Source organism: Gallinula chloropus, assembly GCF_964237585.1.
Source record: "Gallinula chloropus genome assembly, chromosome: 2".
Taxonomy (NCBI): domain Eukaryota; kingdom Metazoa; phylum Chordata; class Aves; order Gruiformes; family Rallidae; genus Gallinula; species Gallinula chloropus.
The window spans coordinates 19,674,678-19,681,845 of NC_140086.1; positions in this window are offsets into that span (position 1 = coordinate 19,674,678).

Below are 7,168 nucleotides of genomic sequence, written 5' to 3' on the forward strand. Positions count from 1 at the left end.
TTGTGCGGGGCGGGCAGCTCCCCGCTGCAGCGGCCGCCTGACCCGGGGCAGCCTGAGCTGTGACAAAAAGGCGCTGGTCGTTAATGTTGTCAGGGCGCTGCACATTGTGGCCGGAAGGTTCTCCTGTGGGGCTGGTAGGTGCTGAGCTGTAAACGTGGAACCTACTAAAAAACCCACAAGCCAGTGGCCGGAGCAGCTCCTGGCAGGCTGAGGCTGAGGCCTCGGCTGGCAGCCAGCCCCGCCAGCGGCTCCCCGCGCTTACCCAGGTGCTTTAAAAGTGCTGGTGTGTCCTGAGTGGCTGGTCTCTGGGTACACTGTATTCGCTCACTGTTGATGTGCAGAAAGGGGAAGGAAGAAAATGTTAAGTAATCTCATGTAAGACTTTTCCAGCGCCCTGCATGTGCCTCTGGTTGCAATTCTATTTGACAGGCTCAGTACGTGAGGTAAAGGGAAGATTTGCCCTTTTCTCATGGGGTGGCCTAGTCACCTTTTAAGAAGGAACTGATACTCCAAACCCAACCACCCAGTTCCTTCTGCTGTCTTCAGATACCTCCCTTAAAGACTTACTGTTCTGCCAGCAGAGCCAACCTGCTAGCTGCTGTTTTCTGTGCTGTTGCTTCAGACAATGAGGAGATGGATGCCAGGACAGTGGCTGTTGTGGGGAGGCACGGGTATTATACAGGGTTCTTTTTTTTCCCCCTCTTCCCGTATCCTTACACTGTAACTGCATTTCCCCAAATCGTCATCAGGGAGCAGGCCCCAAAGGTACAAGGAGACAAGTGTGATGTGGCTGACAGCAGGGCAGGGGACTTGCCAACCAGGACTGGAAGCAGGGCAGGCTGGGGGCAGCCCAGAGTCCAGGCTGTAAGGTTTCTGATGATGAGTCAAATCTGATGTCAAGCCAGGGAGACAGTCTACTGGTCCAGGATCAATAGAGCCCATAGTGAGTCAGTGCACAGCTGTGGCCAAGCTGAAGGGAAGTGTTTCTACAACGCTGTTCAGGTGACTGGGTCCCTTATGTCTGCATGCAATGAAAGAAACTCAGTACATGCAATGCTGGTTTTGATTTTAAGCATTGTTTGAAAAACATTACTATAGCAGTTATACCTTCCAGTATATCTATCTGTCTAAAGCAGAAACTGTAAAATAATCTTCATTTGCATTCACACATAAAAGAAAACCTGCGAGCATGGCACACAGGGAGAGGTCAGGCTATGAAGATAGCCGGTGGCATTTCCTTTGAGAATACATTCAGGTTTGGCATTACAGCCTGTATACTCAATAGGGAATATGCTACAGTGAGAATGAAACATTTAAAAATGTGCATATAAACACCCACACTTAATATAAAAACTGCCAGTGTGGCTCACCCACACCATCCCCCTAAATGCACAACAGACCCATGTGTGGCAGTTGCCTTAATGGAAATAAATTCCATAAAGTGATGTACTGCTGATGAAGAATAACTGTATTCATAAAAACATATTTATGCACCTTCAAATTTAGGAATAATGTAACTTACTAAAATAAATGTTTGCAGGGGTAAGTACTCTGTTCAAAAATATTATTAATCCTTAGCTGTTAAGTTTTCAACTTTGATTCCTTTGGGTCAATTAGTTTTCCCAAAGAGATCTTCTTAAGTCTTAGATATTGCCACAGCAAACATAGTGCTGCTACAGTAAACTAATGAAGGTTGTAAGGGAATTACATTTTTTTTAAGTAGTGCTTTTCTTTTCTTTTACAGATATAACGGATTAAACATATCAAACCTATCACCACACAATTTGCAAGTGTACATCTGTACATCTAAAGCAATTTCCATCACTCCATTGTTGCTTGTTCCACAGCTACTGGGTAGATACCATCCTAATACATTCATGTTTCTATTTAATAACTTATTCTGTCTATAAAGGGATATAGTCTCTCTTTGAGTATGAGTTCTCCTTCCCACAGTACATGTAACTTCCTTTTGTGCTCTGTGGCTGTTCAGTCACTTGTTAAAGCTACAAATAGCTTTTTTTATTGAAGGGTACCTTTCATCAGTTACAGTCCTGTTGAATTGTGCAGTAATTCACATTTTACATTTGCAGAAGGAATTTTTCCTCCACAAGTATTTGATTCTTGTCAAGGAAGAGTTTTTATAGTTTCAACCACAGAAAACTTGCAGGTCTTTACTGTAAAATTCAGAAGTGAATTTCTATACTGTTGCTACAAATTCATATTCTGCTCTTTGAAATTTCATCATTAACTGTCCTGAAACTCTGAGTGGGGAAAGTTTCATTGTTAGATATGTTTTTCATTCCTTTTTAGTATTCCCAGGGACCTGTTTTTGGTAAAATCTTAAGTATTGTCCGAAGAGTTTGCCTAAGTTTAGGCAAACATGTATCCTAGTGTGTGTGAAAATCTGTCCCCTTTCTTGAGTAAGTAAGCAAGTGCTCATGAAAGCCTCTCTTTTCTCTAAAGGTCTTCCAGGCTGAAGCAATACTCTCCACTGCCTCTGCCAACATACATACCTTAAATTCCTTCCCTCATGCACAGTAAGGCTTGATATGCCTCCTAGAGGAAATTTCCAGACCAGTGATCTTGGTGAGAGGCCTTCATAGGAAAATTCAACAAACCGACTTTAACAAGCATATTATTCAAAAAAAGGAAAAAAAAAATCATATTTGAAACTCTCAAGAGGCACACACCCAAAGTGCTTTGCTTGGAAGTAGTGGCCAAGAGAGGCTAGAGAGCAGCAGTGGCTGCCTAGGTCTCCCTGAGCTTGGACCAGGCTGTGGAGGTTTGACCTGCTGGACCAGGCAGGTTTTGTTGCTCCCCTGAAAATGCCCCAGGGATTCTGTCTCCTTTAGTATCTCTGTGCAAGGCACTGCCCTTCACACTGGAGTCTGGCCAACTGGTGGGTCCTACTGCGTGACAGAACCCCTAGTGAGCCTAGAGGAATGCCCACCTCAGGTTGAAAGAGGCTGGTTGGTTTGTTCAGTGCTGTGAGGAACTTTGAGGTGATAAAGAATGAGTGACTTTACCCCGATGCCAAGACATTTTCTGGAGAGATGATCTTGGGTTCTTCTCGCTACCGATGGCATCAGCTCCTCCTTCCTAGGGTGATTCTGTATTTAATGATGGTGGGTTAATATGCAAAATTGATGCAGGGGGTAGGTACCAGAACCCAGTTTTCTCTGTCCCTGCCAGGCAAGTGAGCTAACCGAGAGGCTACAGAGCCAGGCTTCCTTTTGCTCTCCCAACTAGTGTTTTCACAGTAGCTCAAGTGAATAGAAGTACTGGAGTTCTGCTCCCTCCCATGACTGATAGCAGAAGACACTAGCTTGTCAATAAGGCTATTCTCCCAGGCAGGAGAAGATTAAAAGTGAGGGCTTATTTACATTTCAGAAGGTCAGGAAGGAGGTGACCAACCTATCTTTTTCCCAAATAATCCACCAGCTCTTTAGATCTTGACTTTGTGATTTAGGCTCTATAGAAGAGTTATCCTAATTATTTGCTCTTTAGTCAGCTGCATCCTAAAGAAAGCAGTGCCTGCTGCTGCCTCTGTATACCATTAACTGCAGACAGTGGAACAAGTCCATCATGTACAGAGGTGGAGTTGTGCATAGAGTTGACTTTGCATCAGTAAATGTATATAATCCCTATATTCCTCAACTGCAAATTAGGGAGAGGATAATGGGATCTATTCTTTACATAATTTAATGAATGTTATTACTAAACAGAAATTCTTCCTTTCCATTCTGTGGCATGTAGCCTTTAAGCAATCTTGCTTGGCTTACATGCACAGCCTTTCTTGTGTTTCTTATTAAGAAAAATGGAACTGTATGTATTAGGTTCAAGTTACCAGAAGATGGGTCCTAGGCATAGTGTTAGCATTTGATTTCACATCCTCTAAATAGTATCTAGGATGTTGCTTTATAAAAAGTTATCTGCATGTGGGTCTGCATGTGTCTGGTATGTATTTAGGGATATAGGAGAGAGAGTGCCTAGCATGGAAAGATACGGTCATGAAGCTTGGTTGGGGAAAGCATTTAGGAAAGCAAAGGATTTTCTTGCTAGATTTTTTTCTTTGTGGGGAGGTTGGGTTGTGGGTTGGTTGGTTGGGGTTTTTTGAGGGGTTGAGAATCACAAAGCTCTTCTCTGCTTCTTAATACTTCATCATTTGTTGGAAGAATTTCTAGTGGTAAAATGTGAGTTTCTTTTTTTCATTTTCATTTCATTTCAAGAAGAGTTATTCCAAAGTTGGGGAAATAATAGGAATAAAATCATGAAACCTCCCTTTCCCATCTTGAAACAAATAAATTGAAAAAGACCTATGCTATAGCTCAAAAACTTCAAAACTTGAGTTCTATGACAAACTATGTGCCAAGCTCAAGTGGCTGTTGGAAGCATTGAGCTCCCAAATGCTGACTAAAATCAATGCCAGCTTCAGAAAAACTTTGCTGTCTCAGTAAGGAACATCCAGATACCAGTTTTGATGGGAGTAAGAACCAACAGCTGGTTATGAGTATAACAGCATAACCTCATCTATATAGTCTAGAGCAGACAGCAATCAAGGAAGGGAAACTCTTTATCAAGTTTTCCTGTTTACCTCATGACAGTGAGGAAGTATTGTAAATCATCTTCATCACTGCAGCAGTCAGTGGGTAGAAACCAGGCGTAGATGATATTCTTTCTGATCTTCATTCATCAGAGGAAGAACAGTCCTCTCCCATCCATTGACTATTTGATGAAGCACCTCATTGCAAACAATATGTCAACAGCTATTTTGAAATGTAATCTGAACTACTCAAATATTAGCAAACTGATCCAAGAAACTTATCTCAGAACGAAATGCTCATGCAAAGGTTCCCAGATTAGCCAGATAGGAGCATTTTTCAATCCCAGTTACAAAAAAATACAGATTGTGTAATGCTTGACTGCTCCTGCCACTTCCATCTTAGATTCTGAGAGCTTTGTGTTCCACCCAGTTACACCTGTACTGAGGCTAACAGCTGCTTGTGTTCACCTAAAGCAGCCTTTCTCTTCATGGAAACTTCTAACACTTTGTAAAGTGTTAGAAAATAGCACTGAAGATGCTGCTCAGCTTTTCCAGAACAGAGGAGTTAAGAAGCAGAGGACATATATATGAATCAATGAACTGTTTTGGCCTTACACTTTTGGGGATGTCTCTGTTTCTTTTGCAAGGGAGCATAAGTATAAGCACAGGGTATTTATTCTGGTTTTCCTTTCTCAGCAGGAAGAAACTGGGGCCTGCTGCCACCTCCACGGAATGCTGACAGGTGAGTACTGAATTTCAAGAAAGTTCAAGTGACTCTGAACTAAAGCATCTCTCCCAGAAAGGCATCTTGTTCTCAGGACAGCACTGAAAAATGAAGGATCTGCAGTATTTCACATAGTTTGTTCCAGTGATTAAGTAGCTGTACTTTTACAAGCACCATCTTGTTTTAAATTTGAATTTGTCTGACTTCTATTTCCATCTACTCTTTATACCTTTCTCTGTTAAAGTGCACTTTGTTTCCTGTTTTCTCCCTGAGGAAGTTCTGACACATCACAGCCATATTTTCTATTGGCTTTCCTGTCAATAAACTAACACTAGGAGATTTTTAAAGCTTAGCAAGCAGTGCTAGCCCTCAGTAATTCCTTTCTCTCTTTCAATACTCTGTTTTTCCTTCTTCCTTTCAAGACTGTGAGTTTTACATCATGAGTGTCAGTCTCAGCAGCGCAGTAAAGCAAGCTGAACGTGACGCTCATCTCTGTCTGTATGTATTCAGAGATCCCATGGAAGCAGATGATGAGTTTGTCTCTAAGATTTCCAGTGTCACTGCTTTCCAGGGAATTAGGCCGTTGCTTTTACCCTCTGCACTAGAGAGAAAAACTCAACCCTTCCCTTAGCTTTGTATGCAGGCATTTGAAGGGAGCCAGCCAGGTTACTTTGCCCTTGTCAGCGTTCACTGACCTGCTGCCAGCTGCAGATTTTATCATCAGCAACTTGATACTTTACCTCAGGATCAATGATTGCAGGAATGGATTAACCTCTTTCCTAGTAATGCCAACAAACAGTAATCAGCAGGGATATCTTAAAAGGGATATTTTTTTATGATCTACTACTACATCACTAATTACAAGGTAAGCACAAAGAATGTTTTTAAGAATAACCCTGTTCAGATGGCACCATGGTAAACATGAAATACACTGCAGTAAGATAAGGCTTTTTCTTATTCCAAGCACAATGCTGATTAACCTATTCATTACACTGAAGTGGTGAAGTATAAATTATTTATGAGGAAAGGAATTTATTTTTCCTAATTTTGGGTTCCAGTTATTACAAATTTGGCTCTGCAGCCACAGCTGTTTCTTTCAGAAACTAAATAGTGGAGAAAAATAGGCCAAGTAGAACACAAGTATGGTTTTAATTAAAAATACTTAGAAATGTGAAGAAAGCCAGCAAGTAAATGCATCAGATATTTTTCATTGCTCCAGTGAATACTCTATCACTAAGTAAGTTAAAGCCAAGCTATCAAGGTGTCACAATCACTATAATTAAATATATTCCATTATATGAAAGAAAAGATGAGGACACGGGCTGGATCATGCAGAGCTGTCACTCCAGAGGACTCTCTGGAGAGAAGAATAGAAAAGCAGCAGTATTTTTAAATAGCACTGATGAACTCTTACTGGATTTAAACAGCCTTCAGCCATACTTGTTCTCCAAGTATCTCTCTCTCTCTCTCGGCTGGATAGTCACACTCAAAGAGTTACAGTCAAAGGCTTGATGTCCAAGTGGACACCAGAGTTGAGTGACGTTCCTCAGGGGTTGGTATTTGGACTGGTGGTGTTCAACATGTTTGTCAGCAACACAGACAGTGGGATTGAGTGTACTTTCAGCAGGTTTGCCAGTGACATCAAGCTGTGTGGTATGGTCAACACAATAGAGAGGAGGGATGCCATGCAGAGGAACCTTGAGAGGCTGTGTCAAATACATGAAGTTCAACAAGGCCAAGCGCAAGGGCCTGCACATGAGTTGGGGCCATCCCAAGCACAACTACAGGCTGGGCATGGAATGGATTGAGATCAGCCCTGAAGAGAAGGGTGTGGGGGTGTTGGTTGATTAAAAGCTCAACATGAGCTGGCAATGCACACTTGCAGTCCAGAAAGCCAACCA